The sequence below is a fragment of the Vigna angularis genome, chromosome 4 (assembly GCF_016808095.1).
Source record: "Vigna angularis cultivar LongXiaoDou No.4 chromosome 4, ASM1680809v1, whole genome shotgun sequence".
NCBI classification, from domain to species: Eukaryota; Viridiplantae; Streptophyta; class Magnoliopsida; order Fabales; family Fabaceae; genus Vigna; species Vigna angularis.
Window position 1 is genome coordinate 5,392,739 of NC_068973.1, and position 14,484 is coordinate 5,407,222.

Here is a 14,484-nt window from a genome sequence, read left to right on the forward strand (position 1 = left end):
TAAGTTCACCCAACGAAAAACTCAACCTCGATAAGATCACCCACGATAATTTCACCCACGAAAAAGTCAACCAACGATCAGCTCACGCACGATAAGATCACCCGCGATAAGATCACCCGCGATAAGATCACCCACGATAAGATCACCTACAAAAATTTCACCCACGATAAGATCACCCAAAAAGAAGCTCACCCATGTTAAGATCACCCAACGATAGGCTCACCCACGACAAGATCACCCAACGAGAAGCTCACCCACGATAAGATCACCCACGATAAGTTCACCCAACGATAAGATCACCCACGATAAGATCACCCACGATAAAATCACCCATGATAAGATCACCCAGGATAAGATCACCTAGGAAAAGTTGTCCCTCGATAAGTTCACCCTTTATAAGATAACGCACGTTAACATCACGCACGATAAGAACACCCACGATAAGATCACCTACGATAAGATCACCCATGATAAGATCACTCACGATTAGATCACCCATGATAAGATCACCAACGATAAGTTCACCTACGATATGTTCACCCACGATAAGATCACGTACTATAAGTTCACCTTCGATAAGTTCACCAACCGATAAGTTAACTCACGATAAGACCACAAAAAGTTAACCCAACGATAAGATCACTCACGATAAGATCACCCATCGATAAGCTCACCCACGATAAGATCACCCAACGATGATAAGGACATCCATGATAAGATCACCGACGATAACATCACCCAACGATAAGTTCACCCAACGATAACGTCACCCAACGATAAGCTCACCCACGATAAGATCCCCAACGAAAAGTTCACCCACGATAATATCACCCATGATAAGATCACCCAACGATAAGCTAACCCACGACAAAATCACCCATCGATAAGTTCACCCACGATAAGATCACCCACGATAAGATCACCCACGATAAGATCACCCACGATAAGATTACGCACGATAGGATCACGTAGGATAAGATCACCCACGATAATTTCACCCACGATAAGTTCACCCGACGATAAGATCACCCACGACAATATCACCCATGATAAGATCACTCACGATTAGATCACCCACGATAAGATCACCTACGAAAAGTTAACCCTTGATAAGATCACCTACGCTAAGTTCACCCACGATAACATCACCCACGACAAGATCACCAACGATAAGTTCACCTACGATATGTTCACCCACGATAAGATCACGTACTATAAGTTCACCTTCGATAAGTTCACCAATCGGTAAGTTAACTCACGATAAGTGATGGACAAATTTGTAAGCACCAAAATATGATGTCACAAACTTGTTTCACAATCGGCAAGTATGACCGAATCGTTCAAGTAATAAACTTGGTAAGACCAAGTATCGTTCTTCCCAAAGGACTCACGGCCTAGTTTAGTTGTGTGGTTTCTTGATTAACTAAGACTTACAAACGAAATATTTGGATTATATTATGCAAAAGACGAAAATAAACATGTATGCATGAAATTTGATCAATGGCAAAGACAAAAGATAAACACTTTCAATGAAATATATGAATGAATATGTTGTTGGGGGTCAATTTCATCTCATCCACTCTCATACATTTTAGGAATTCAACATTCAAATCATCATTGTTAATGCCACTCTCTAAAGTACCATTCTAGATGGCTTCTCCCTAATCACGAGTTCATACAATTCCTAGCATTCCTAATGATTAGTTCATAAGTGCAGGAGCTTAACGACAACCAATATAATATTGGGAGAAATTCCCCGGATCTAGACTTCCCCGTACGTGTCCGTATCGACAAAACCAATAATCATGCATTAGAATGAGTTAAACAATGCAAGCATTAAGCAAAGAGGAAAAACCCTAACTAATGATGAAAGAAAGCATAAGTCTTAGATTAAGATGCAAGCATAAATTCCATATATGAGAGCTTCAAGAGATTACATTGATTCCCCAACAAACATACAGAGTTTAGTTCACCATATTCATGGTGAACCTAGATGAATTACAATGAAAGTATGAAAGAATAAACCCTAAAAAGGTGAAGAGGTAGCCTGAGCATCCAAGATCCTCCTTCAAAGGGGTGGAATAGAGAGTGTTTGCCTTCGTTCTGCCAAAGATACCTAACCCTAGGAAACCCTAAAGCTTAAATACCATTCGTAAATTACAAAAAATCAAGCCCAAGCCCATTAAAGTGCCGCTCAGCGGTAAAATACCGCTCAGCGGTGATTGCGCGTCTCGTTTTCTCCTCTCAGCGGCCATTTTGCCCCTCAGCGGACCTCCCGCAACCTCTTGAGTGCCGCTCAGCGGTAAAATGCCGCTGAGCGGTAAAATGCCGCTGAGCGGTGACTTCGACTTCTTCTTTTTCACTCTTTGATTCCTTTTCTGATTCCCTCTCTCTCATTCTTCACTTCTTTCACTAAATTCACCTTAAAACCTGCACAAAAACACTGAAATCAAGCATAAACCTGTCCAGCTCTCTTATTTCTGAAAATATGAATAAAAGTATGATTTCAAGCTAGTTTCTAAGTCTAAAGGTTGCTTTTAGTATCAATTTTAAGCATGAAAATAACAGTTTTTCAACTGTTATCACAACCCCAAACTTAGAACTTTGCTTGTCCTCAAGCAAAACAAGATGTAACTCAATCTCCAACCAATTCATATGATGATTCACTCCTTCAAAAATCCTCTTTTTCAAGATAAGTAACAACTTCACTCAAACTTATGACCAAGAGTTCAATCAAGATGTGCACATGCTTTAGTGTTCACAAAGTCATTTAATTTCCAACAAATGCTATTTTTCATGAATGATCAATCAATTAAGCATGGATGTTCATGTGCTTATGGACTATTTCCTCACTAGGTAAAGTGTTTCACTCAACACACAAGTGTATAAGAGGTAAAGTGTTTCACTCCTTCACTCTACTATCACAATGTCACATGAATCAACTTTGCCTTTCATTTCACCACAATCAAAAACATTCACAAGCATGCATCATCACAAGGGCTTTTCAATGGCTTATAATGTGGCTGGGCTAACAAGAAAATTGGTTTTTCTGGATCACAAAATCCTTGAGTTAAGAGAATCATAACAACACAATAATCTTATTTATTCCCAACTTGCCTTTGCATTTGCATTGAGCTTTACTTCTTTTTCTTTTCTTTTCTTTGCACATTCTTACTTTTTAGCTCTTAGCTCAATGCTTTTCTTTTCATGTTTTCCCAACAACCCCAAACTTGAACATTTAAACAATACCACACAAGATCTTCTACTTAACTCAAGGTAAAGATTTTCAATCAAAGGTTTTCAGTGTATGTTCAAGGCTAAGGGTTCAAAGGATAGAACACAACGTGTTCTCTTTTAGTAGGCTAACTTTATGAATTTGGCCAATAAAAAGGGTTCCAACAAATGGCCTTGATCACATGATGCAAAACAAGCAATTGATTCAATCATAGAAAACCTGGGCAAAATCATTCATGCTTTCAAAGTAATAGCATTCAATCATACCAAAAACTCTGGAGCTCAAAACCTCACATAAGAGCTCATTCACATTTGACATACACATCCTGCTTAATCTCACAATCACAATCATGATATCATGCATTTGTTCACAAAGCTCGTGAACCACCTGTATAAGCATTTTAATGTGCACATCTATCTCAACATCAATCAATCAATAAGCATAACAAGCAGTACTTATCACACAATCACAGTTAATAGCAAACCATCATAACAAACCAGGTTTTCAATAGAGTACATCAAACCCTAATCTAAAAACAAAAAAACAAATAAGTTCAGAAAACTTAAACCACAAACAAAAGCATAAGTCCTGCTCTAGTTATGATAGCATTCATCAGTAAATGCTATCTCAACTCCTCCTCAATCTGAGTTGTCTTCTGTATCCTCCTTCTTCTTGGATCTTATAGTCTTGATTCTTTTTGCCCGATGAGGAGGCCATCCCTGCATCAAACATAATTCACAAAACCAAAAGATACATTGTTAATCATTAGTAAACCATAGAACACAACTCCTTTCGAAGATAAACCACCACTGAGAGCCAGAATTTCCCCTCAGCGCCACCAGTGCCATAGTCCAGATCACAAAAACCAGAAAAACCAAATCTGGCAAAGTGCCGCTCAGCGGTAGTTTTACCCCTCAGCGGTAACTCTGCAGATTTTTGAAAATCTTGTTTTAAAGCTTTCCTAACTCCACCCAAATGCAATTTTCAGTTTTCCAGTTCATAATCATGCAGTTTAATCGGTTCAAACATCAAATATATCATCAAATCATGCATAAAAATCAAAACCCCTAAATATTCATGCTTTGACAATCATATTCAAATTCAAGAACCCTAGAATGAACAAAATGCTTTTTACTTACTTGGGTGGAGATACTAGATGCAATGAGAATGCTTCCAAGCTAGAATGCTCTCTTCCAACCCCAAACTTTGATGGCACACTAGTGAAAAAGTGAGTGGAAGAGATATTTTCTTAAGAGGGAAGAGTAAAAAGATGTGGAAAACCTAGGAGAAGGTGTGTGGAAGTGTTTGTGCAGAGAAAAGCCTGGAAAGAAACCCTAAAACGCAGCTTGGGGTATAAAAATACCCTAATGGGCTCGGGTCCCGCTAAGAGGAACTAAAGCCCATTCTGCGCGAGTACCGCTCAGCGGTAAGTTACCGCTCAGCGGCACTTTCGTGAAGTGCTCTTCTCCTTCTTTTATTAACCTAAGTGCCTCCTAAACATGCCCCTCACTGGTTCCCTGCAATTCAATTTTCAGAGTACTTATGCAAAACCCTATTATGCAGCTAAAATGAAACAAACAGAAATATTCAATCAACTGGGTTGCCTCCCAGGTAGCGCTTGTTTACTGTCACGAGCCTGACCCAAAATCCACCAACACCTATCAGTAGGTGTAACAAACTTACCAACACCCATCAGTAGGTGCACAATTTCTTACCAACACCCATCAGTAGGTGTTACAAACATTGTATCCTTCAGTAGATACTTAACCACCTAGCACCAAAAACTTGATGGACAAATTTGTAAGCACCAAAATATGATGTCACAAACTTGTTTCACAATCGGCAAGTATGACCGAATCGTTCAAGTAATAAACTTGGTAAGACCAAGTATCGTTCTTCCCAAAGGACTCACGGCCTAGTTTAGTTATGTGATTTGTTGATTAGCTAGGACTTACAAACGAAATATTTAATCAACTGGGTTGCCTCCCAGGTAGCGCTTGTTTACTGTCACGAGCCTGACCCAAAATCCACCAACACCTATCAGTAGGTGTAACAAACTTACCAACACCCATCAGTAGGTGCACAATTTCTTACCAACACCCATCAGTAGGTGTTACAAACATAGTATCCTTCAGTAGATACTTAACCACCTAGCATCCTTCAGTAGATGCTATTTCCAACAAAATAATTACAAAATAAAGTCCACAACTTAAAAATTACAAAACCAAAATAAAATCATTAGTTCTTAAATCACTGGGTTGCCTCCCAGCAAGCGCTCTTTTAACGTCATTAGCTTGACCCAAGCTTGAGTTCTTCTTCTTTTTCTTCTTTCTACTGAACTTCTTCAGAAATTTGATCAAACCAGGAACCTGTTGCAATGTCTCAATCATAGGAACTTTAATCTCCAATTTCTTGAAGATTTCCATAAAGCACTTGAATTTCTTTTCCTTCCTATGATTCTTCTTTAGATGAGGATGTGATTTTTCATATGATTTCTTCTTCTTTCCTCTCATCTTCTTTTTCTTCCTTTTTCTCTCCCTAAATTTTCTCTTTTTCTTTTCTTTTATTTTTTCCTTCCCTTTTCTTTTTCTTTTCAACTTCTTTATTTTCACACAAATCTTCTTTCTCTCTTCTCTCTCAACCACTTCGTTCTCTTTTTCTTCATCTTTATTTTTCTCACTCAACTCTTCTTTCTCTTTTCTCTCTACCCTTTCTTCATCTTCCTCTAATTTTTCCTTATCAAGAATCTTGTCACTTTCGGTGATAATGATTTGCCCTTCCTCCTTAAGGTTAACTTCAGTATTAACCTCATCATTCAATCTCTGACTGATGTAATGAAGTTGCATCTCCATTCTTTTAAATGATTCTTCAATGCTTTTCTGAGTAGAGTCGGAATTTTTCAAAAATCGTTGAAGGGTGTCCTCCAACCTATCCAAACTTCCTGATAGAAAGGGTTGTTGCTGCCATTGTTGTTGTGGTTGGTTCTCAAATTGTCCAGCAGCTTGCCAAAATTGGCTTTGATCCATGCTTGAGTGAGGTTCCCACCAGTGGTTGAGATTACTTTGGTAGAATTGAGTGCCCATATAGTTAAATTCTTGACCAAATTGCATTCTGCAGACATTAGGCACAAAACCCTAAAAACAATTGTTAGCACAAAAAGATATAGGAGAAGATATAAGATTCAGAGAATAAAATAAAATAAAAATAAAAACAGAAAATAAAATAAAATAAAATAAAATAAAATAAAATAAAAACAGAAAAAACAAAAACAGAAAAATAAAAACAGAAATTCAAAATTAAAGTCAAAGATAATCAATAATCACACAAATTAACCAGTTAAACCACGAGTCCCCGGCAGCGGCGCCAAAAACTTGATGGACAAATTTGTAAGCACCAAAATATGATGTCACAAACTTGTTTCACAATCGGCAAGTATGACCGAATCGTTCAAGTAATAAACTTGGTAAGACCAAGTATCGTTCTTCCCAAAGGACTCACGGCCTAGTTTAGTTGTGTGGTTTCTTGATTAACTAAGACTTACAAACGAAATATTTGGATTATATTATGCAAAAGACGAAAATAAACATGTATGCATGAAATTTGATCAATGGCAAAGACAAAAGATAAACACTTTCAATGAAATATATGAATGAATATGTTGTTGGGGGTCAATTTCATCTCATCCACTCTCATACATTTTAGGAATTCAACATTCAAATCATCATTGTTAATGCCACTCTCTAAAGTACCATTCTAGATGGCTTCTCCCTAATCACGAGTTCATACAATTCCTAGCATTCCTAATGATTAGTTCATAAGTGCAGGAGCTTAACGACAACCAATATAATATTGGGAGAAATTCCCCGGATCTAGACTTCCCCGTACGTGTCCGTATCGACAAAACCAATAATCATGCATTAGAATGAGTTAAACAATGCAAGCATTAAGCAAAGAGGAAAAACCCTAACTAATGATGAAAGAAAGCATAAGTCTTAGATTAAGATGCAAGCATAAATTCCATATATGAGAGCTTCAAGAGATTACATTGATTCCCCAACAAACATACAGAGTTTAGTTCACCATATTCATGGTGAACCTAGATGAATTACAATGAAAGTATGAAAGAATAAACCCTAAAAAGGTGAAGAGGTAGCCTGAGCATCCAAGATCCTCCTTCAAAGGGGTGGAATAGAGAGTGTTTGCCTTCGTTCTGCCAAAGATACCTAACCCTAGGAAACCCTAAAGCTTAAATACCATTCGTAAATTACAAAAAATCAAGCCCAAGCCCATTAAAGTGCCGCTCAGCGGTAAAATACCGCTCAGCGGTGATTGCGCGTCTCGTTTTCTCCTCTCAGCGGCCATTTTGCCCCTCAGCGGACCTCCCGCAACCTCTTGAGTGCCGCTCAGCGGTAAAATGCCGCTGAGCGGTGACTTCGACTTCTTCTTTTTCACTCTTTGATTCCTTTTCTGATTCCCTCTCTCTCATTCTTCACTTCTTTCACTAAATTCACCTTAAAACCAGCACAAAAACACTGAAATCAAGCATAAACCTGTCCAGCTCTCTTATTTCTGAAAATATGAATAAAAGTATGATTTCAAGCTAGTTTCTAAGTCTAAAGGTTGCTTTTAGTATCAATTTTAAGCATGAAAATAACAGTTTTTCAACTGTTATCAATAAGACCACAAAAAGTTAACCCAACGATAAGATCACTCACGATAAGTTCACAAACGATAAGTTCACCCACGATAATATCACCCAAGATAAGATCACCCAAGGATGATAAGATCATCCACGATGAGATCACTGACGATAACATCACCCAACGATAACTTCACCCACGATAACTTCACCCAACAATAAGCTCACCCACAATAAGATCACCCACAAAAAGTTCACCCACGGTAATATCACCCATGATAAGATCACCCACGATAAGTTCACCCACGATAAGTTCACCCAACGATAAGATGACCCATGATAAGATCACCCACGAAAAAATCACCCAGGATAAGTTCACCCAGATAAGGTCACCTAAGAAAAGTTTACCCACGATAAGATAACCCACGACAAGATCACCCACAATAAGAATACCCACGATAAGATCACCCACGAAAAGTTCACCCACCATAAGTTCACCCAACGATAAGATCACTCACGATAAGATCACCCACGATAAAATCACCCATGATAAGATCACCCACCATAAGATTTCCAATGATAAGATCACGCACGATAAGTTCACCCACCATAAGATCTCCCACGATAAGATCACCGACGATAACATCACCCAACAATAAGTTCACCCAGGATAAGTTCACCCTACGATAAGCTCACCCACGATAAGATCACCCGCGAAAAGTTCACCCACGGTAATATCACCCATGATAAGATCACCCATGATAACTTCACCCACGATAAGTTCACCCACGATAAGTTCACCCAACGATAAGATGACCCATGATAAGATCACCCAGCATAAGTTCACCCACCATAAGTTCACCCAACGATAAGATGACCCATGATAACATCAGCCACGAAAAGATCACCAACGATAAGATCACCCTTGAAAAGATCATCCAGTAAAAGTTCACCCTAATTAGTTCACCTATGATAAGTTCACCCAACGATAAGCTCACCCACGATATGTTCAACCAACGATAAGCTCACCCACGATAAGATCACCCACGATAAGATCACTGACGATAAGATCTCTCACGATAAGATCACCTATGATAAGATCACCTACGAAAAGTTCACCCTCGAAAAGATCACCCATGATATGTTCACCCACGATAAGATCACCAACGATAAATTCAACCAACGAAAAGCTCACCCACAATAAGATCACCGACGATAAGATCACGTACGATAAGATCACGCAAGATAAGATCACCCATGATAAGTTCACCCACGATAAGTTCACCCAATATAAGTTCACCCAAGGATAAGATCACCCACAATAAGATCACCCATGATAAGATCACCCACGATAAGAACCACGATAAGATCACCCACGATAAGATAACTCACAATAACATCACGCACGATAAGATCACCCACGATAACATCACCCATGATAAGATCACCAACGATAAGTTCACCTATGATAAGTTCACCTACGATATGTTCACCCACGATAAGATCACCCACGATAAGATCACCCACGAAAAGATTATTCACTATAACTTCACCCACAATAAGTTCACCTACGATAAGTTAACCCAATGATAAGCCAACCACGATAAGTTAACTCACGATAAGTTCAACCACAAAAAGTTCACCCAACGATAAGATCACGCACGATATGTTCACAAACGATAACTTAACCCACGATAAGATCACCCAAGATAAGATCCCCCAACGATGATAAGATCATCCACGATGAGATCACCGATGATAACATCACCCAACGATAAGTTCATCCACGATAAGTTCACCCAACGATAAGCTCACCCACGATAAGATCACCCACGAAATGTTCACCCACAGTAATATCACCCATGATAAGATCACCCATGATAAGTTCACCCACGATAAGTTCACCCACGATAAGTTCATCCAACGATAAGATGACCCATGATAAGATCACCCACGAAAAGATCACCCAGGATAAGTTCACCCACGATAAGTTCACCCAACGATAAGATGACCCATGATAAGATCAGCCCCGAAAAGATCACCCACGATAAGATCACCCTGGAAAAGATCATCCAGTATAAGTTCACCCACAATTAGTTCACCTATGATAAGCTCACCCACGATAAGTTCAACCAACGATAAGCTCACCCACAATAAGATCACCCACGATAAGATCACTCACGATAAGATCACCCACGATAAGATCACCTACGATAATATCACCTACGAAAAGTTCACCCTCGATAAGATCACCCTCGATAAGTTCACCCACGATAAGATCACCAACGATAAGATCACCTAAGATAAGATCACCCACAATAAGATTACCCACGATAAGATCACCAACGATAAGATAACCGATGATAAGATCACCCACGATAAGTTCACCCACAATAAGTTCACCCAACGATAGGCTCACCCACGACAAGATCACCCAACGAGAAGCTCACCCACGATAAGATCACCCACGATAAGTTCACCCAACGATAAGATCACCCACGATAAGATCACGCACGATAAGATCTCGCACGATCGGATCACCCACGATAAGTTCACCCACCATAAGTTCACCCAACGATAAGATCACCCACGATAAGATCACCCACGATAAAATCACCCATGATAAGATCACCCAGGATAAGATCACCTAGGAAAAGTTGTCCCTCGATAAGTTGACCCTTGATAAGATAACGCACGATAACATCACGCACGATAAGAACACCCACGATAAGATCACCCACGATAAGATCACCTACGAAAAGTTCACCTTTGATAAGATCACCCATGATAAGTTCACCCTCGATAACATCACCCATGATAAGATGACCAACGATAAGTTCACCTACGATATGTTCACCCACGATAAGATCACCTATGATAACTTCACCTTCGATAAGTTCACCAACCGATAAGTTAACTCACGATAAGTTCAACCACAAAAATTTAACCCAACGATAAGATCACTCACGATAAGTTCACAAACGATAACTTCACCCACGATAAGATCACCCAAGATAAGATCACCCAAGATAAGATCACCCAACGATGATAAGATCATCCACGATGAGATCACCGACGATAACATCACCCAACGAGAAGTTCACCCACGATAAGTTCACCCAACAATAAGCTCACCCACAATAAGATCACCCACGAAAAGTTCACCCACGGTAATATCACCCATGATAAGATCACCCATGATAAGTTCACCCACGATAAGTTCACCCACGATAAGTTCACCCAACGATAAGATGACCCTTGATAAGATCACCCACGAAAAAATCACCCAGGATAAGTTCACCCACGATAAGTTAACCCACGATAAGGTCACCTAAGAAAAGTTTACCCACGATAAGATAACCCACGACAAGATCACCCACAATAAGAATACCCACGATAAGATCACCCACGAAAAGTTCACCCACCATAAGATTTCCAATGATAAGATCACGCACGATAAGTTCACCCACCATAAGATCTCCCACGATAAGATCACCGACGATAACATCACCCAATAATAAGTTCACCCAACAATAAGTTCAACCACGATAAGTTCACCCACGATAAGTTCACCCAACGATAAGCTCACCCACGATAAGATCACCCACGAAAAGTTCACCCACGGTAATATCACCAATGATAAGATCACCCATGATAAGTTCACCCACGATAAGTTCACCCACGATAAGTTCACCCACGATAAGTTCACCCACGATAAGTTCACCCACGATAAGTTCACCCACGATAAGTTCATCCAACGATAAGATGACCCATGATAAGATCACCCATGAAAAGATCACCCAGGATAAGTTCACCCACCATAAGTTCACCCAACGATAAGATGACCCATGATAACATCACCCACGAAAAGATCACCAACGATAAGATCACCCTTGAAAAGATCAACCAGTATAAGTTCACCCACAATTAGTTCAGCTATGATAAGTTCACCCAACGATAAGCTCACCCACGATAAGTTCAACCAATGATAAGCTCACCCACGATAAGATCACTCACGATAAGATCTCTCACGATAAGATCACCTACAATAAGATCACATACGAAAAGTTCACCCTACGATAAGATCACCCACGATAAAAGAAACGAGATCATTGGTTTAAGATGCAAATACAAAAAATTAAATATGAATGCAAATTGATCAATAGTAGAGTAACCCAAAGATGAACGGAGATTGTTTATAAAATGAGATGATTATGTTGTTAGGGTTTGATTTCACCAAGTTTACTCTCATGTATATAAGAATTCTTCTTTTTACATTAATATTAACGTCACTCACTAAATTACTTAGAACCCGATCCCTCGGCGCAATAAGCCTACCTTAATTCCTAGTTCGTTCAATTCCTACCGTTCCTAGAAAATTAAGTCTGAAGATCAAGAGCTTAAGACGACCAAGTACTCATACCCTCATCCCTGAGAAATATTACCTTTGGGAGAATTCAACAAGAACCTGAATTGTAAGGAACCTCCCAGCACTCATGCAATTCATAAATCATGCTATTAAATGAGTTAAATAGAGCAAGCATTGAAACAGATGAATTCCCTAACAATTAATGAAAAAGCATATAAATTAAGAATCAATTCAAATACATGAGAGTTCACAAGGTTACATCATTCCCCAACAACAAATAGAGTTTAATTCCCCGTAGACATGGAGAAACTAGATGAATAATGGAAAAGAATGAGATAGTGAAACCCTAAAAGTAGAAGAGGAAGCTCCCGCCTCCAGATCCGCCTTCAGAGAGTAGAAGAGTGTGTTGTTGTGTTACTCCAGCCAGAGATACAAAACCTAGAGCGCTTGGGTCCTTTAAATAAAGTCGGAAAATAGTAGAAACAGGGCCCGGTCCAAAAGAGTCGAAACATAGCAAAAATTGGGCCAGATCTACGACGCTCGGGCGCCCCATGTAAGGCGCCCGGGAGGTGGACGGTCCTCATGTAGGGCTTGAGCCTTCAATTGGATGCCCAGGATTCGGGGTCCGCCGCTCAAGCGGCCTAGGAGGGCTCCCGGGCGGTGGACGTCGATTTTTCGAGGCTCAAGCCTCGGATAGGGCGCCCAACCTTCGTGCGGTTCCTCCTTTTGGTGCTTTTCCAGGTCTTTCTGAGCTCTAACTCCTTAGCACTTTATCTCTTCTTTCCGCATTCTCTCATTGCCTATCAAAATAAGGGAAATTAGTCATAAAATCATCAAATTCAACCTAAACTCTCTTATTCACACAACTTAATGAAAAAGCATGAGTCCAAGCAAGTTTCTAAGTGAAAAATTGTGTATTTAGTATCAAAATTACATCACAAATAACGGTATTTTCAACCGTTAACACAACCCCAAACTTAGAACTTTGCTTGTCCTCAAGCAAAACAGATTGTAACTCAGCTTTTCAGAATAATCACTAAAATGACTCAACGTTTTTCAAAAACTTTTTCTTTCAGATAAGCAATCACTTTTATCAACTCAGCATACAGATATCAGTCAAAGTGTGCAGATGCCTTAATTCAATTAAAATCAATGTGATGCTCATATGTTTCAACAGATGCTATCCTTAAGAATGATCAATCAACCAAGCAGAGATGTAATCAGAAATTCAGAGAACTACTCCTCACCAAAGACAGTGTTTCACTTAAGCACTCAAAAGTGTATCACTCAACTCACAGGTGTATAGTGAGGTGTTGGTGTTTCTTTCACTCTGCTATCACAATGTCACACAAATTAATTTTTCCTTTCATTTAACCAAAATCAAACATACTCACAAGCAGGTTTTCATCACAAGGGTTTTTTTTGGCTTGTAACTTGGCTGGGCTAAGAAGAAACATAGTTTTTTAGGAATGCAAAATCCTTAAGTTAAGAGAGATATTTATGAATTTAGCAATTACACACAGGTTCTTTTTTCAGGAAGATTTCAAGAAGATCTTTTTTCTTATTCCCAACCTTGTCCCTTGTAGTGAGTTTTTCTTTCTTTTCTTTTCATTTTTCTTTTCTTTTGATTTAAATTAATATTTTAATTTATTTTAATTTAATATTTTAATAAAAATTAATATATTTTAATATTTTTAATATATTTTATAACATTAAAACAAGTGAAAAATATTTTTAAAAAATTAAAAACAAAAAAAGGCAAAAAAATTAAAAAATCATAAATATGTGAATGGATTTCAAATTTTTCAACAAATTTCAAGTTTTTCAACATATTTCAAAATTCATTGAAATTTCCAATAAATTTTGAAATGTGTTGAGGTTTTCAATGAATTTCAAAATCTATTGAGGTTTGAGTTCGAAATTCTCTTCAATAGAGTTTAAAATCCATTGAGATTTACAACAGAATTTGAAATCTGTTAAGATTTTTAACGAATTTTAAAATACATTAAGAAATTTGACGAGATTCAAAATTTGTTGAGTTTCTAAACGAATTTCGAAATTCGTTAAAAATTTTAATGGATTTTGAAATTTGTTCATGACCTCAACAAATCTCGATAAAGTCATTTTTTTAATTATTTAATCTAATTTTGTTGAAGGGTATTTTCGTCTATTGGAGTGCAGGAGAAGTATTTGGAGATGTAGGGAGAAACACCCTCTTAATTAGTTTAGTTTAAATAAAGG